General features: G+C 42.0%; 1 protein-coding gene across 3 annotated transcripts in view; it reads left to right on the forward strand.

Annotated features, from left to right (window-relative positions):
- The window catches only part of KLHDC1 (kelch domain containing 1), a 1,440,569-nt gene that overhangs the window by 619,319 nt on the left and 801,564 nt on the right, over positions 1-19,686 (forward strand). The window lies entirely within an intron of this gene.

A 19,686-nucleotide genomic window follows, 5' to 3' on the forward strand; every position in this document is an offset into this window, starting at 1 on the left:
ATGTCTCGGTGAGGAATAGGAGGTCGAGTTTCATATTAGTGAGCAGATCGTATCTGTCCAGATTATGCTTCCGCATAGATCTGGTATTCAGTAGCCCACATATAAGTCCAATGTCCTCAGCCTTCTGCGTAACTCTAGTGTGCCAGTTAAACTGACACTCTTTGCAGCTGTTATCGTCTTCCGCCTTAAGGTTATGGAGACAGGCTTTAGCGAATGTGGGACAAAGGGCACAAAGTTGTTGCGCGCTCCACCGTATTACTGACCCAAGTCAAGTCAAAATCCTTTATTCGACTGTCAGAGAAGCAGTCATAAAAGCACAAAAATACATTATTATACAATTCATGCAAGATTTTTAAAAACACACAATTTTTTATAAGTTGGCAGTTCACGAGAGAGTTAAAAATGCGGTAAGTTAAAAATGCAGTAGGCCAATGTAAAATAAAAATAAAAATGAAAATGCCTGTTTAAGACATGATTTCATGTTTAGTGCAAGTCATCTAGGGATCATCCTTCCATGCTTAATCTGAACTTCCGGGCTGTTTTTAAAAACTCACAGATAAAAAAGGTACTGTCATCAGGCAGCATCTGAAGATATAAAAGTGCAGGCTTAATCTGTACAAAATTCAACTTTTTAAGCAAGGGTTTTAAAAACATTTGTCTTGGACTTGAATAATAAGGACATAGAAATAAAAAGTGAGCCAGGTCTTGCGGAGACATGTTGTCGCAGCCGCAAGCTGGCAACACTTGACCTCTATGTGCTCCACTCGGCACAGCTAAAATCAAGTGGTAGAGACCAAATCGGAATCTGCTCAACAGAAAACGGTCGTATCTAGAAATGTTCCATGATAAGTATGGTTCACAGAACACACATGTCTTTGTTAGTGTATGATTCCTAACACTGGACTTCTTCATCTCGGTGTCTTCCCTGGCAAGTTGTCGCTTTAACATGAAAGTGTTTTTTACAAAATCAACATCATTCTTTGTAGCATGCTGTGGTGTTAAATATAAGTCCAATCTACCCAGGTCTTTGCAACAGTTTCTAATATAGTTCATCCAGGGTATTTTAAGATGTCCTTCCCAGGTGAGGGCTTCAGCGAGGATGCTATGCGTCAAGGGTATAAGTGCATTACGCCAACAGTTTAGCCAACAGAGTAAAGGGTTTGCAGCAATTCTGTCTCCTAGGTACGGTGTGCCCAGTTCCTCATGTACAGAGAAATTTGCGGTGCTTTTGGGTAAGCTCAGAACCTGTTTTAAAAAGTTATTTTCTAGTGTTACCAGAGCTTCTACTGATGCGAAACCCCACAGCTCACTCCCGTAACATGCCACCGCTACGCTTTTTGCCTGATATAATTTCATTATAGCGGACACTGGGGTGTTACCTAATTTGCGTGTAAAGTCCAATATCCCGAAGTTGGTTCTTAATAACTCGCCTTTCTTTTTATTTATAGCAGGGCCCCAAGAAAGTTTGTGATCAAATAGTACTCCTAGATATGAAAATGTTTTTGTTAACGGTATGCTTTCTCCGTTGACTGAAAAGGGATATCGTTTTTTGGGGGTTTTTCCGACCGTCATAATAAAAGATTTGGAGTTATTAATATTCAGATCGCGTGAGGTCATGAATTGGAAGAAAGAACTCAACAACTTTTGAAGTCCTAATGCGGTTCTGGATATCAAAACGGCGTCGTCCGCATATAGTAGGACCGGCACCCCTGTTTTCCCAATACGAGGGTAATCTGTGTCAGTTTTTACCAAATGATCCTCGAGTCCATTGATGTACAAGTTAAAAAGAAAAGGTGCTAGAATACAGCCCTGTCTGACGCCCCGGTTAATATTAAACTCTCTCGTAACTTTCAGGTCTTTTGTGTACCGTACATTGGCACGTGTGTCATTATGTAGGTCGGCCAGGAAATTGATTAGGTTATTTTCCACACCCATGTTTTGCAGGATTTCCCATAGTTTGCTCCTCTCGACGCAGTCGAAGGCCGAGGAAAGGTCCATAAAGGCCATATACAATGTTCCATCTCTGGCTTGGGTGTATTTTCCACTTATTAGGTATAGATTCAGACATTGTGTAGTTGTTGCATGTCCCGGTCTGAATCCATACTGCGCTGGGGTCATTATATTATTTTGTTTGGCCCAAGCATTCAGCCGATTTAAAAGAACCCCTCCCACTACCTTCGCAACTGAGTTTATCAGGGAGATTGGTCTATAGCAGACAGCTTTTGTTCTGTCGCCCTTTTTGTAAACCGGGACGATAGTGGATGCTCCCCAGGATTTAGGGGCTCCCACTTCAACCCCGGCGTTAATGACAGACGTAAGAATTGGAGCCCATAAGGCGATGTTGGATTTAAATAGGTCTGGTGGAAGACCGTCAGGGCCCGGTGCTTTGTTGCTAGAAAGACCAAGAATCCCTAGTTCAATTTCTTTAATAGAGAAATGTAGAGGGCTGCTTTCGGGGAGATGAGGTAATTTTTTTGACTGTGGAGCTTCACTCTTAAAGATAGATCCGAAATGGGTGATCCAGTCATTCTCTGGTATGACTGTGCCGAGACTCTCAGCGGTCGGGTCGTCAAAAAGAGGTTTATTAATTATTTTCCAGAACTTTGAGCTATTGCCCAAAATAGAGGGGTCGAGCAAAGATTCCCATGTTTTAATTTTTATAGATTTTTTGCATGAGGCAATTGCATTTTTGTAGTCTGCTCGGAGGGCCTTTACCAATGCTAGATCTCTTGGTTTACTTTTGAGAGCAGCCTTTAATTTGCGGTTGGCAGAAGAACAGGCATGATCAAACCATCGTGGGTGGTGAGCAGTTGATCCCTTGGCAGTTACAGTCAGAAATTTTTCTATCCTTCTGGACACCACTGCAAAGGCAGATAGAACGCATTCGGGTGAAGCAGAGTCTGTGGCACAGAGCTTGAGTTCAGGTTCACAGTCTTTGGTGACTATCTCATACAGCTTGTCACTATTTACCAGGTTCCACTTCAAGCGACGGTTGTTGTTTACTGGCTTAAGTATCCCTGGATCCTTGATATTATTTTGGAGTATGGAAGAGTCGCATTGTAGCTCAAGATGTAAGGGGTTATGATCACTGTAAGTGCTCATAAGGATATCAAACTTAAGAACCAGTTGGGCCACACCTGCAGAAAGAAGGATATGGTCTATGATAGACCCTGACTCAGATCCTTTATAGGAGGGATTTTCATAGGTGAAGGAGTCCTCTTTCAGAGATAGTGCCAAGGTCATATTCGTGGAATCCATTAAGGTGTTCAATTTTGATCCACGGTGGCAGTGTGTGAAATGGAGACCTGTTTTAAGATCACAGCCCAACGATCCCAAGGTTGTCAGGAGAGGGTTACCGCAAATGTGCGTATTGAAGTCGCCGAGGAGTATTTTGTCCTGTGATAATTTAGTCCAATTTTCGGCTAGACAATTTGCAAGGTTGTCGATATTACAATCACTTGGGTTTGCAACAGAGTTATAAAAATTAATCAGCGTTATGACTTTTTTCCCCCTTTTGAGTGTAACGATCTGGATACTCCTGCTATCCAACTGCACATGATTAATCAGCATTTTAAGGGACAGACTGATAAATATTGCCAGGCCCCCCTTTGCCCTGCCACTAGGTGAAGGGGATGCGTGGACAAAGAAACTTTGGAATCCCTCAATGAAAGTGTTGCCATTTATCAACCAGGTTTCTTGAAAACACAAGATAGTGTACTTCCTGACAAAGGCCACCCATGATGGGTCATCGATTTTAGAGGCCAGTCCAGCAATATTCCAAGACAAAATTTTGATGGGGTTTGAAATAATCTGCTCTGATTTGAGTTCAGAGTTTATGTTGGAGAGGGAGTGCGGTTCTGGGGTGGTCCCTGTCATATACTTAGACCTTGGATTCTTAGGTAATGAGTAAGATTGTAAAGCTATGGTCTTAGATGGACTACCTACTTCGGTCACTGACAGAGCATGAGCTTGGTGTGCTCGGGGGCTGACTGTGTAGCTCGATGTCGTTGTGGGGGTGGAAGTTACTAAGCAGACTAGATGGGAGGTGGCTGTTTTCACTGCGATAATATCATTTTCTGAGGGATTCCTTGCTTTAACAGAAAGAGTTTCAGGGAAAGGATCAGATGACAGTCAGTCAACCTCGTCCAAATGGTCGTAGTTGTAAAGAGCATCATATCTATTAGCAGTAGGAAACCCGTATTCCTCAAATTGAACAGTAGCAGGGTTATAGGCGCGGTAAAAACCGTGCCTTTGCCGTACAGCTGTTTCAATTGGTTGCTGGTTGTATACTTTGATTCCCCATGGGTGAGTGTATGGGTGGAGATCTAAACCCATTGGGCTATCAAGTCTGGGTAGGACAGGGGCCGGCCAGGGTTGGAGATTAGGCTGTGTCTTATGCCGTCCTTCTTGAGTGTAGTTATATTTGGTTTTGTTCCTACGTGAATCTGAGCGGGCTGGATAGAAATAGCTCAATCCCATAGTCCTAATCAGGCTACTTGTCCCCGGGCTCCTCCAATCTGCGATGAATTTTGCCGGTCCTAGATGTTTAAAGGTGACCACGATGCAGTCACCATCTGTGGATTTGAAACGAGTGCCCACCCACTCTACCCTTTTGACTTGGTGTATAGTACCTATTATATTTTGAGGGAGGGGCCTATGTATGGAAAGCCATTGCATGACTTTATTCCTCAATTCCTCCCGCGTTTCCTCCCTGTTATCATCGACTTTGGGCACCCCAATCATGACTATCGTGTAGGGGTTGGCCTGTGGAGGAAGGTTGATATGTAATAGTGAACTTGTGGTGGTAGGTTTGGTAGGATGAGCTCCTATTTCTTGAGTATTAATTTTAGGAGACGCCGTGCAATTCTTGTTCTTCGGTGCACCTATGTTTGTGTTAGGTGAATGACCTTCTGTAGCCCACTCACTGGCCTCGTCATCCTCATCTATTTGATTATTTGGTTTATTGGTTGTAGGAGTCGTTATGTTCACAGTAAGTTTGGGGACTGTTTGAGACTTTATTGTTTGGTCTGTTGTGGGTAGGCCCTTTGGTTGTGGTTTATTTTGTTTTTCTATGTTCTTTACTGAGTTGCCAGTTTTTTTGGAATTTTTTACATTAAGTGTAGTTGATGAAGGAACAAAAAGAGAGGGCGTGTTAGTTGAGTTGAGCAATCTAAGAATACTGGAAGATATATCATTTTGGGTCCTCTCAAATTTACTCAAAGCCTTTTCTATGGTATCTATTTGATGACTAATAGGTTGAAGAAGAGTTTTAATTAGAGTTTCAATCTCTCTCATAAAGGGGAAACTCAAGGTACTCTTCTTATCAATATGTCCTGTTTCCTCATTAACTACAGGATTTCCCAAATTGGACTTAGCTTTTCCATCTGAGTCGTATAGATCTGGGGAGGTTGGAAGGGTTCCCCCGCGTTTTGGTCCAGTGGGTTCCACTATGCCTTTCTTCTGCCACATGTCTTTAAGTGATCGTTTGGGTTTACCAGAGGGTAGGTGGGTTTTCCTCGTAGGGAGTTTGGTTCTAGGCTTTTTCCGTTTAATCTTTGGCGATTTATGTAGTGTTGGTGGTTGTGATTCTGTTAAGACAATGACCGGTAGGGCATTTTCCTCGGTCCCAGCTTCCGATAACAAGGGGATATCCGTTGTCTGCTGGTCATTTTTTGCGCTGTTAGATATGACCATAATACTGTTATCCTGATTGTTAGCTAATGACTCCAAGGAAAAAGAGTTAGAGGGTTTTTCTTTAATGTGTGATCCAGGTAACTCCGAAAAAGATTGTGTGAGTAGAGACTCCTGGGATGAGATAGTGTCATCCATATTTTGATCGTCATAGGTAGTATGAGAGGACAGGTCAGGGAAGCATAGGTTAGGTGTCAAGGAGAGTCTCCTCTCAGTGTCCTGAATAGCATCCGCCACAACATTGATGGTTTTTTGGAGCATTTTATCTATGGCGGTTATAGTGGGCAATGGTGTACTCACTGTTTTTAGTCTACTGGTAGATCTTGTCGCCATCGGTGTTTTAGTTGTTTTGGACATCGTTGAACAGTGGTTTCAACCCCTTTGCTTTTCAAAGGTACTGGTTTGGAAATGAACTTAGGGTGGTAGCCCGTCCCGGCCGCCTCAGGCCCCTGAGGGCCACAGAGGGCCCGCCCTTTGCCCGGGCTTCGCCCCGGGCGTCCCGCTCGCGTCCCGCGACGCTGAGGGCTTTCGCTTTTATTGAGCCCCTCCCGGCGCTTCAGGCGCGTCGGGGAACGCGCCGCCGCAGTGCCTGACGGGATTTGCAGTCCCGAGGCGGCGGCGCGACTGGTGGCGGGATTACGGTCTCCTTGTTCGAGTGGTCTGCTGTTATGCTGGTCTCCGTGCGCTGTATCTTTCCACGCGCTGTCAGGTAGGGCTCTCTCTCAGTTTGGTGATTATTTCTCCTCCCCCCGCTCCACCAAGGGCTTTCGCTTTTATTGAGCCCCTCCCGGCGCTTCAGGCGCGTCGGGGAACGCGCCGCCGCAGTGCCTGACGGGATTTGCAGTCCCGAGGCGGCGGCGCGACTGGTGGCGGGATTACGGTCTCCTTGTTCGAGTGGTCTGCTGTTATGCTGGTCTCCGTGCGCTGTATCTTTCCACGCGCTGTCAGGTAGGGCTCTCTCTCAGTTTGGTGATTATTTCTCCTCCCCCCGCTCCACCGAGGGCTTTCGCTTTTATTGAGCCCCTCCCGGCGCTTCAGGCGCGTCGGGGAACGCGCCGCCGCAGTGCCTGACGGGATTTGCAGTCCCGAGGCGGCGGCGCGACTGGTGGCGGGATTACGGTCTCCTTGTTCGAGTGGTCTGCTGTTATGCTGGTCTCCGTGCGCTGTATCTTTCCACGCGCTGTCAGGTAGGGCTCTCTCTCAGTTTGGTGATTATTTCTCCTCCCCCCGCTCCACCGAGGGCTTTCGCTTTTATTGAGCCCCTCCCGGCGCTTCAGGCGCGTCGGGGAACGCGCCACCGCAGTGCCTGACGGGATTTGCAGTCCCGAGGCGGCGGCGCGACTGGTGGCGGGATTACGGTCTCCTTGTTCGAGTGGTCTGCTGTTATGCTGGTCTCCGTGCGCTGTATCTTTCCACGCGCTGTCAGGTAGGGCTCTCGCTCAGTTTGGTGATTATTTCTCCTCAGTCTCTTCTGTCTGTCCCCTCCTCTCACACTCAATGGAGCCCTGTTTGCTGGAAGCCGAGCCTGGCCTTGCTTAAAATACTCTGTTTTGAGGCGCCCAGGGCAGCGTGGGAGGATGGGAACGCGCCGAAGATTTCTTTTCTACTTTTATAATTAAAAAGGGAATCTTGGATGCCTTATATCGTGAATATTTACAATAAAACCTTCAAGTGCTTGTCAGGAGGGTAATGTGTCATTAGCAGGAGCCTTTGCCTCGCAGTGGCTCTGCTCTGCGCGTGGACATGACCCATTTCGTCCAGGGGTCGTGGCCCCTGTCCCCGGCCGGCCGCGGACGGGCGCAGACGGGCTTGCCTTTGGCGTTATAATTAAGGCTCAGGTTTTACTCGCACAAAACCTGTAAAATGTAGCTGCTATAGTTAGTGAAGTTATCTATACCTCGCGCCCCCGCAATGCACTTACATCACTCATTACATGGTCAGTGACATCACTGATGACATCATCCACAGACTCTCTGAAGCACCCACCCACACCCCCATGTAACCTTTCCTACACCCACTCCAACACTATCATTCTCAAACCCATTCACACACCCATACCAGTACCTACACAGCCACTCACTGATTCATAGATCAACATACACATCCAATCACTCACCCATACAGCTACTCGTACACCCACTCAAACACCCACTCCCTAATACAGCCACTGTCATCCACTCATACACCCATACAGCCACTCCCACACTGAGTCAGTCACCCATATAGCCACGCATACACCTACTCACTCATTCATATAGTCAATCGCCCAGCCACTTACTCACCCATACAGTTACACACTTACTTACTCATACAGCTACTAATACGTACTCACTCACCTATACAGTCACTGACAAGCACACACTCACCCATACAGCCAGATTCACATTCATTCACTCACCCATAGAGTCACTCACATACCCCATCACTCACCTATACAGCCTTTCACATACCCAGTTACTCACCCATATAATAATAATCCACATTTGTAAAGAGCACAATCACCCGTAAGAGTCTCTAGGCGCTGTGGGCCGTCGGGAAGATTAAGCAAGCTATTGCCCAGAGTCACATGGTGCTGGGCTAATCTGGCCACTGACACATGCACACACTCACCAACACAGCAAAACACACACTCACTCACCCAATTAAACTAAAAGGGTGTGACTTTGGGTTCCCTGGCTCTCAACTAGAAGTTAACACCCACTTTGGAATATGCAAGTAAGTATTGCGGTGCACATACAAGGAGGGATGCCCACCCTACATCCACAAACAGAACTAAGGTCCTATATGAACATAGATACAGCCTGCTGGCACATGCATTAATTAAGAATCCAGTCTTCAAATGCTTTTGTACTTGGTCTTGGGCGCTATGATTGCATTATTCCTAAACAACTGTGTTCTAATCAGCCAACACATGTTTCATAGTAATCACGACTTTCTCAGGGCTAGATAACTGTGCAGGCATTGAAATACGAGAAATTAGGAGTCCTTCTGTTGTGTCAGCCGGCAACCTAAATCCTCACCTATAAGCCAAGTCAAGTCAAATAAGCTTTATTCGGTGCATAGTATACAACCATAAAAACATTCTAATCAAAAAGGAGTAACATTCACAGTAATCATTAAAACTTCTAAAACAAGTGTTTTTCTTACATACAGGCATTTCCAACAATTTTGTATACAACTTGCTACTCCATATCGGTTACAATTACTAACTCGAAACAAAAAAAAATGAATAATACAAGAACAATTGATCATTACTGAATTGAGATATAAAATAAGCGGTTTAAAACATTTTAAATTCCATACAAATACTAAAAACATCATTACCCTACTAAAAGAAAAAACGCATTTAAAAAGCTAAAACTCAGGGAACTAGAATCAATGCATGTTGCATTTTTGGTGATCATTTGACTCATTTAGACAAGGTGCATTATCATAAAGTGCGGTGCAATAACTAATGTCAGGAGAAGAGGAGATATGGTCCTTCTAATGTTCAAACATCTGGTTTTTCATACATTAGGGTTTCTAAATGAGAGTTTTCCTTTTTTCTCCTGATTGCCCTTTGAATGAAAACAATAACTGCATTCATAATTTTATCGTTTTCCAAACTACAGATATCATTAAAAGCATGTTTATAATGATACTAGCCGCCCGTCCTGACGTTGTCCGGTAGCAAAAGACTTCTTCAGGGCCCCCGCCCGCCCCGCAGAAGAGTTGTCTGTGCAAGTGTTGGCCCTGTTCAACTGATTTGGCCCACTTGTGTTATTTTTTTAATTCGTATGTATTGTTTTCCGCGTTTTATATTGTCCGCAAGATGTGAGGAAAGTGTTGTGTCACCTGTTTAATGTTTTTTTTTATTTCGAAGGCTCTTTCTGTGTGTTTTTTTTTGTATCCCTTCAAAGAAGTTGCCCTTTCGTTTTGTCAATTGTGTGGTGAAGTCCTGGCAGTGCTCGAGTAATTATGGGCAGTTGTGTTATTATCCTTATTCGTATGTCTTATTGTAAGCGTTTTATCTTGTCCGCAAGATGTGAGGAAAGTCTCGTGAATGCGCAGTCGATTGCGTTTCTCCTTCAAGAAATGTCGGCTTTTTTTGTTCGTGTTTACCCCCCTGTGACGTCGTTGGTCAATGGCCAATGGTTAAAGACTTTTTTTTAGGTAAGCCGAAGATGTGTGTGTGTTTTCTTTAGTGCGTTGTGATTGGTGTAGTATGCGATTAATCCTGCCCGCTCTATGTGTGCATATGTAAGTGTGTTGTGAAGTCGTGTGGCCTATGTTTGTTATTTGCACTTGGCACAGTCCTGTAAACGCCCACATTTGTTGTTTGAGACGCCCACGCCCACGGCCACGACCACGCCCCCAAGGGACTACTTTACCACTTTTGGCGTTTTTGCTTTTTTAATGTATATGGTGTACATATCTATAGCCTATGTCCTTCTGCCACATCTCCCCTTTCAAATGGTGTATTGGGTGTAGTGATTGGTGCATTACTTTTGTAGTTTACCTGGCTCAAAGGTTTGTGTTCTCTCTTTATAATAGTAGTATAGATAACTTATTGTCTAAAAAAAAGTGGATTTAACACAAATTTCCGAATGTCCCAATAAAAACTACAAAAGAGTATAAAGTGCAGCTTGGACTGAAGGTATTTACCATCACAAGGACAATTTGGGAGATTATGACTCCACTTTCCAGATCTATGGAAAGCTATTAAGTAGTGTAGGGAGCCCAACCTTAGCCTCGTTAGATGAAATCTATGCTAGGTGTTTCTTACCGAAGTCAGATATAGTTGAATGCCGATCGCTAGTGGGCACTCACAGTAAGAAATGACACTGTTTTAAGCTAGCTACATCATCGCTTGCGCGTTCCCTAGAGGTAACACGCCTTGTCTTTAAATCACTTTTACTATAATCCTGGATAGACAATGGCTCATTACGATCAGGGTCAACCTTAAAGAATTTTAAAAGGTTATTAATATACTTTAACCAGGGGATATTCCTGCTATGGTCATTGGCAAGGCAATCCATGATTATGTCCTTAGTGAACTTGGTCTCATCTTACGTCCAGATCCCATGCCAAAAGGTAAGTGCTGCTAAGCTTATGAAATCGCTAATTACGGACAACTCTTTGTGGACGATGTATGAGGCAGGGAAACTTGGGACTGCCAACACTCTCTTAAAAAACGTTTTTTCCTGGGTTTGTAATGAAGTTGTTTTGGCCCTCCCCCATATAGCTTCCCCATAACATGCACCTGTTATGCACCGACTCCAATACAGGGTAAGGATTTCCCATACCAGTTTGTTACCTATTGTTGTAGAGAATCTAAAAATGCCCTCACTTGATGGCAAAAATGTCAAGTTACATAATTCAATATGCGCGCCCAAGTACCTTTCCTATTAAAAAGTATTCCCAGATAAGTGAGGGATGTGACGCTATTCATTTGGGCATCTCCCACGTGGTGTTTTCTATTCTTCACTCTCCTTTTCCCGCATGTCATGACAAAGGTTTTGCTAAGGGTCAGCTGTAGATCTTTGTTGGTGATGTATTGCGTGAATTTTTCTATTAAACATTGTAGACCGTTCGCAGTCCTTGACAACAGGACCGTGTCGTCTGCATATCGGAGTACTGGGGTGGCACGTATGCCAACTCTAGGGGCATCAACATTTAAATTTTGTAAAAAGGGATCAACATTGTTAATATATAAGGAGAATAGAAGGGAAGCTAAAACACATGCTTGTTGTATCCCCGAGTAACCCTGAAATCGGGGGTGCATTCTCCCTTTGTGCCAAACGGTACTCTAGAAGTTAAAAAGGTGTAGATCTGCGATAGATAAATATTTATGTAATTTTGAGCACCTAGCCTTTTCAGTGTTTGCCATAATTTAGCATTGTTAACCATGTCGAAAGCACTGGTAAGGTCGACAAAGCTAAGGTGTAGCTGGCATTTCTTAGCTAGAGTATATTTCCCTATTAATAGCTCAAGGTTTACACATTGTTGCATAGTCCCAATGCCCCTTCTAAATCTATACTGGACCTCAGTGAGGATATTGTTCTTAATGACCCAGTTTTCTAGTCTTCCCAACATGATTTTTCCCATCAATTTGGATATAGAATCAAGAAGGGATATGGGGAGGTAGCGTTTAGCCTTCCCTCTTTCGCCCTTTTTAAAGATAGGTACTAGTATGCTGTCTACCAATGTTGCTGGTAACACTCTTCCTAAAGGTACCCCATCTAACCCTGCAACTTTACAATTGTCACTTTTATTTAAGCCATTTTTAATTTCGTCCAAAGTGATTGGTGGTGACTTAACAGTTTCCACTAAAATAAGGTTACTGTTACCGCTTTCTTTAGTGGTCACAGCTTCCGGGTTAAAAATACTCTTAAAGTGCATTGTTCAATTATTAGGAGTTACTATGGTATCTATTTTTGCTGCTGTTGTATCCTTGAAAAAAGGGTGATCTATTGTTTACCAAAATAAAACGGCATCACGTGTCTCTGCAGCTTGAATCAGTTTTTCCCAAGCCTTCTCTCGAATTTCTATTTTCCTTGGATTCAGGGTATTTTTATAATTTTTCCTCATTTTTAATCCTTTCACTATCCTTGGATCTTGTGTTAGGGCTGTTTTTAACTCTCTATTTATCTTTGAACACTCCTGGTTGAACCATCTGTGATTAAGATCACACTTTTTCGTATTTTTCGATTTTAAATCACCAGCAATTTCGATCATGATGTTGTAAAAAGCCCTTACAACATCTGAGTTTAAAGAGGAACTATCCAGACAGATATTGATGTCTTTGTTTTTTCCCTATTAGGTTTTCCATAAAAGTAGTTGGGTTCACACCTGACCATTTAATAGAAACTCCATTATTACCTTGTACTTCAATATCTATGTCAGCTGCCTTCCCCCTTTCTTGCCTTGGCAGGTTTAGCTTCACCCAGTACGATGTCCAGTTTACAATTCTACTCCACACAATAAAATTCTGTTTTGTCACAGCGTACTATTCAATTATAGACTTTAATCTGAGCCAAACTTCCCGGGTACCGGTTGTTGTTGGCTAACAGGAATTACCGAAAATCATCCAGTCTGAATCGCAGTGAAGATTCTGTGTCAGTGCACGAAAAGTCTCCTGTAGGCAGTATGCGACGGTTCACTCACTCACCCATACAGGCCCTCACACACACACTCAGTAACCCAAACAGACACTGACTCACCCACTCACTAATCCATACAGGTAGTTACACATCCCCTCACCTACCCACAAAGATACTCATTCACTCATAGTGGTACTCCGACAAAAAGTCACTCACCCATAGAGAAACCCACATACCCACTCACACACCCATACAGCCACTTAGATACCAAATGACAGACTGATACAGACATTCACAAAACCAGTCACTCACCCATACATTCATTGAGACACCTAATCACTCACTTTTACAGTCAGCCTTTCACCCACTGAATCATCTATACAGGCATTCATACACCCACTGATTCACCAATACACTGTGTCATATATATTTAAAAGTCATAAAACACCCACTGGATGATTTCTTTTTTATTCCATTTACAAACTATAACATCCCTGTAACCTTTATTTTTTCAGTAAAATAATTATCTATATATACACACACATACACACAGAAAATGCTAATAGAGTAACAGCAGATTTTCCATAGACATTCCAAAGTTTGTCTAGTTAATTTGCCTTCTGATGAAGCTAATATTCACAATAGTAGATTGAGAGATCAACATAAAATCAATTATTAGGCTTCTATCTTGAGAGTCAATTGGCTTCTCTTTATCACCAATATCAAATTAAATTTGGTGTTGGTGTTAAAACAAATTCTAGCATAACACTGAAAATATCAGACCAAAAGACCTGGACTGCTGAATAGTCCTAAGGTATGTGTTGCCAACTATCTTGCTGAATATTTGGGTATCTAAGGCGATTTGGGAAAATATTCAGACACATTTTATTCAACTTTGCTGGGGTGTCATAAAATATCCATTTGTTAAAAAACATCGTTTGATGACCATTATATTAATTCAGCGCAAGTGCCAATGTAATTATATACAGACGACAACGTACTCTTAGCTCGTACTAGTAATGCACTGTGTCGTCTAGTCCAGAATTATACACAATTTATGTGTAATTTAAGCATGAAAGGGAATTATTCAAAGTCATTTATTTTAGTAGGAAGTTCAAAACATCGTAAATATCCGCAAATCACTACTGAAGAGGGAAAATGGAGGTTATCGATTCTTTTAATTATTTAGGGATTATGTTTGATTCTCAAACAAAATGGCAAAAGATGATTACTAATAGAGGAACACAGATGGACAACATTATTGGGGCTCTAAGTTTATTAAAAAAACTGGTTTAAAACCAGTAGATCTGATAAAAATGTGTACCAAGCCAAGACTGTATCTACTGCTACCTATGGGGCAGCTGTCTGGGGTTTGAAAAACTGTACAAAACTGTAGATTATCGAAGATAATTTCCTAAAAAGGGTCCTTTTGTTACCACAGTCATGTGCCAACTACAAATGTCACATGGAACTAGGTGCCCCTTTGATAACTGATATAATTGCAATGGCCCCTATCCTAATGTGGCACTCAATATGGCGAAAGGAGTACCTTGCCTTGACAAGAGAGATTATCAAAGATGTCCTTAAATTAGATGGAGTAGGTAATATTGCTTGGCTGACATATGTTGAAATAACATTAAAGGCGGTTGGGCTTCATTACCTCTTTTTGGAACCTTCTAACTGCAGTTCTATATCCAAAATTGACCTAAAAGCTTGACTGCTTTCGAATCGCCAGATAAGAAGGTAGATTAAAAATATAGATCTCCTCAATTTTAAATCTTACCTGGCGTGCCCCACCTTAGAATTAACTAATTCATATAGAACATATTTAACCTTCGTTACTAACCTGCAACATAGGTAGGTCTTGGTGAGGTTTCACTTAAATTATGTTCCGTTAATGCTGGATACTCCTCACAATGTTAATGTTGTTTCTGAACTCCCATTTGTACATGTGATAATCTATGCAGGATGACATACATTTTTAGTTTTTCTGTAAATTTTATTATAATGAAAGGAAACGTTTCATTATCCCTATTATGCAAAACATTAATTTTGTCGCGTAGCACTTTATGATCTCCAGCTACTTCCTGGTCCTTGTATCTGATTCTCTTTAGAGTCTTTTTTATTACTGGCACTAAAAAAGAGATCTAGAACTACCTGAAATAATATTCCTACAAAATAAAATGATTTTATTACTGTGTAAATGATCATGAATTTGTATCTGTATTTTTAAAGTAACAACCTTTTTTCATGCGTGTTGTAATGTTGTGAATTGTTTTTTATATGTAGTATACTTTTTATGCCTACTTTGTGTTGGCGAAATAAAGTTTCTGACTGGCTGACCATTGGATCTTCTAACCCCAGAATGTAAGTGCACATTCTCTTCCAGGGGATCCTCATCAATAGTCATAAGCACTAGAATATTCCCGTCCATGCCCGGGACCCCGGAAACACAATCATACATGTGAGATATATATATATATATATATATATATACCGCTACAACACCTAGCCAATGAGAGTCCTCGGTAGGACTTATAAAAAAAAGCCCCGCGAAAGACTGTCATCTTGAAGCAGACACCCGGCATTGAAGAAGGCAACTGCCGAAACGCGTCTGCCAGGGGCTGAGAACTGTGTGCACATCGCGCCATTTCCTTTTCTGTATCCTGGTGGCATTAAATCAGCGTTGAGCAACCCGACACTCCCCTCGTTCAGGAGCTCCACGTATGCCGGCAAATTCTTTGGTTTTTGGTGCACGGATTGCACAACGTGGCGCCCCCCCCGACCTGGACTGTTGGCAAAGGTATCGGGGAGAGGGAGCAGATAGTCTGATGACAGGGTTGCAATCCGCCAAGGAGATCCTGCTAATTTATAGGAGCGTCATACTGGAGAACATTATTGTATGTCAGGGTGGGTCACTGTACCTTGCTTTGGACTCCAAAAGGGCATGCTCCATGCAGCGGGATCTGTGTTCAGCATCTGGGGGACTTCAGAGTAGGAAAGCGGCAAAACACTCGAAGGATGGAATTTTCCCTGTCCGCTTTCTACCGCTACAACACCTAGCCAATGAGAGTCCTCGGTAGGACTTATAAAAAAAGCCCTGCGAAAGACTGTCATCTTGAAGCACACACCAGACACCCGGCATTGAAGAAGGCAACTGCCGAAACGCGTCTGCCAGGGGCTGAGAACTGTGTGCACATCGCGCCATTTCATTCACAGTAATCAATAAAACTTCTAAAACAAGTGTTTTTCTTACATACAGGCATTTCCAACAATTTTGTATACAACTTGCTACTCTATATCGGTCACAATTACTAACTCGAAACAAAAAAAAAATGAATAATACAAGAACAATTGATCATTACTGAATTGAGATATAAAATAAGCGGTTTAAAACATTTTAAATTCCATACAAATACTAAAAACATCATTACCCTACTAAAAGAAAAAACGCATTTAAAAAGCTAAAACTCAGGGAACTAGAATCAATGCATGTTGCATTTTTGGTGATCATTTGACTCATTTAGACAAGGTGCATTATCATAAAGTGCGGTGCAATAACTAATGTCAGGAGAAGAGGAGATATGGTCCTTCTAATGTTCAAACATCTGGTTTTTCATACATTAGGGTTTCTAAATGAGAGTTTTCCTTTTTTCTCCTGATTGCCCTTTGAATGAAAACAATAACTGCATTCATAATTTTATCGTTTTCCAAACTACAGATATCATTAAAAGCATGTTTATAATGATACTAGCCGCCCGTCCTGACGTTGTCCGGTAGCAAAAGACTTCTTCAGGGCCCCCGCCCGCCCCGCAGAAGAGTTGTCTGTGCAAGTGTTGGCCCTGTTCAACTGATTTGGCCCACTTGTGTTATTTTTTTAATTCGTATGTATTGTTTTCCGCGTTTTATATTGTCCGCAAGATGTGAGGAAAGTGTTGTGTCACCTGTTTAATGTTTTTTTTTCTTTCGAAGGCTCTTTCTGTGTGGTTTTTTTTGTATTCCTTCAAAGAAGTTGCCCTTTCGTTTTGTCAATTGTGTGGTGAAGTCCTGGCAGTGCTCGAGTAATTATGGGCAGTTGTGTTATTATCCTTATTCGTATGTCTTATTGTAAGCGTTTTATCTTGTCCGCAAAATGTGAGGAAAGTCTCGTGAATGCGCAGTCGATTGCGTTTCTCCTTCAAGAAATGTCGGCTTTTTTTGTTCGTGTTTACCCCCCTGTGACGTCGTTGGTCAATGGCCAATGGTTAAAGACTTTTTTTTAGGTAAGCCGAAGATGTGTGTGTGTTTTCTTTAGTGCGTTGTGATTGGTGTAGTATGCGATTAATCCTGCCCGCTCTATGTGTGCATATGTAAGTGTGTTGTGAAGTCGCTTGGCCTATGTTTGTTATTTGCACTTGGCACAGTCCTGTAAACGCCCACATTTGTTGTTTGAGACGCCCACGCCCACGACCACGCCCCCAAGGGACTACTTTACCACTTTTGGCGTTTTTGCTTTTTTAATGTATATGGTGTACATATCTATAGCCTATGTCCTTCTGCCACATCTCCCCTTTCAAATGGTGTATTGGGTGTAGTGATTGGCGCATTACTTTTGTAGTTTACCTGGCTCAAAGATTTGTGTTCTCTCTTTATAATAGTAGTATAGATAACTTATTGTCTAAAAAAAAGTGGATTTAACACAAATTTCCGAATGTCCCAATAAAAACTACAAAAGAGTATAAAGTGCAGCTTGGACTGAAGGTGTTTACCATCACAAGGACAATTTGGGAGATTATGACTCCACTTTCCAGATCTATGGAAAGCTATTAAGTAGTGTAGGGAGCCCAACCTTAGCCTCGTTAGATGAAATCTATGCTAGGTGTTTCTTACCGAAGTCAGATATAGTTGAATGCCGATCGCTAGTGGGCACTCACAGTAAGAAATGACACTGTTTTAAGCTAGCTACATCATCGCTTGCGCGTTCCCTAGAGGTAACACGCCTTGTCTTTAAATCACTTTTACTATAATCCTGGATAGACAATGGCTCATTACGATCAGGGTCAACCTTAAAGAATTTTAAAAGGTTATTAATATACTTTAACCAGGGGATATTCCTGCTATGGTCATTGGCAAGGCAATCCATGATTATGTCCTTAGTGAACTTGGTCTCATCTTACGTCCAGATCCCATGCCAAAAGGTAAGTGCTCCTAAGCTTATGAAATCGCTAATTACGGACAACTCTTTGTGGACGATGTATGAGGCAGGGAAACTTGGGACTGCCAACACTCTCTTAAAAAACGTTTTTTCCTGGGTTTGTAATGAAGTTGTTTTGGCCCTCCCCCATATAGCTTCCCCATAACATGCACCTGTTATGCACCGACTCCAATACAGGGTAAGGCTTTCCCATACCAGTTTGTTACCTATTGTTGTAGAGAATCTAAAAATGCCCTCACTTGATGGCAAAAATGTCAAGTTACATAATTCAATATGCGCGCCCAAGTACCATTCCTATTAAAAAGTATTCCCAGATAAGTGAGGGATGTGACGCTATTCATTTGGGCATCTCCCACGTGGTGTTTTCTATTCTTCACTCTCCTTTTCCCGCATGTCATGACAAAGGTTTTGCTAAGGGTCAGCTGTAGATCTTTGTTGGTGATGTATTGCGTGAATTTTTCTATTAAACATTGTAGACCGTTCGCAGTCCTTGACAACAGGACCGTGTCGTCTGCATATCGGAGTACTGGGGTGGCACGTATGCCAACTCTAGGGGCATCAACATTTAAATTTTGTAAAAAGGGATCAACATTGTTAATATATAAGGAGAATAAAAGGGAAGCTAAAACACATGCTTGTTGTATCCCGGAGTAACCCTGAAATCGGGGGTGCATTCTCCCTTTGTGCCAAACGGTACTCTAGAAGTTAAAAAGGTGTAGATCTGCGATAGATAAATATTTATGTAATTTTGAGCACCTAGCCTTTTCAGTGTTTGCCATAATTTAGCATTGTTAACCATGTGGAAAGCACTGGTAAGGTCGACAAAGCTAAGGTGTAGCTGGCATTTCTTAGCTAGAGTATATTTCCCTATTAATAGCTCAAGGTTTACACATTGTTGCATAGTCCCAATGCCCCTTCTAAATCTATACTGGACCTCAGTGAGGATATTGTTCTTAATGACCCAGTTTTCTAGTCTTCCCAACATGATTTTTCCCATCAATTTGGATATAGAATCAAGAAGGGATATGGGGAGGTAGCGTTTAGCCTTCCCTCTTTCGCCCTTTTTAAAGATAGGTACTAGTATGCTGTCTACCAATGTTGCTGGTAACACTCTTCCTAAAGGTACCCCATATAACCCTGCAACTTTACAATTGTCACTTTTATTTAAGCCATTTTTAATTTCGTCCAAAGTGATTGGTGGTGACTTAACAGTTTCCACTAAAATAAGGTTACTGTTACCGCTTTCTTTAGTGGTCACAGCTTCCGGGTTAAAAATACTCTTAAAGTGCATTGTTCAATTATTAGGAGTTACTATGGTATCTATTTTTGCTGCTGTTGTATCCTTGAAAAAAGGGTGATCTATTGTTTACCAAAATAAAACGGCATCACGTGTCTCTGCAGCTTGAATCAGTTTTTCCCAAGCCTTCTCTCGAATTTCTATTTTCCTTGGATTCAGGGTATTTTTATAATTTTTCCTCATTTTTAATCCTTTCACTATCCTTGGATCTTGTGTTAGGGCTGTTTTTAACTCTCTATTTATCTTTGAACACTCCTGGTTGAACCATCTGTGATTAAGATCACATTTTTTCGTATTTTTCGATTTTAAATCACCAGCAATTTCGATCATGATGTTGTAAAAAGCCCTTACAACATCTGAGTTTAAAGAGGAACTATCCAGACAGATATTGATGTCTTTGTTTTTTCCCTATTAGGTTTTCC

Source organism: Lissotriton vulgaris, chromosome 9 (genome assembly GCF_964263255.1).
Source record: "Lissotriton vulgaris chromosome 9, aLisVul1.2, whole genome shotgun sequence".
In the NCBI taxonomy this organism is placed as follows: Eukaryota; Metazoa; Chordata; class Amphibia; order Caudata; family Salamandridae; genus Lissotriton; species Lissotriton vulgaris.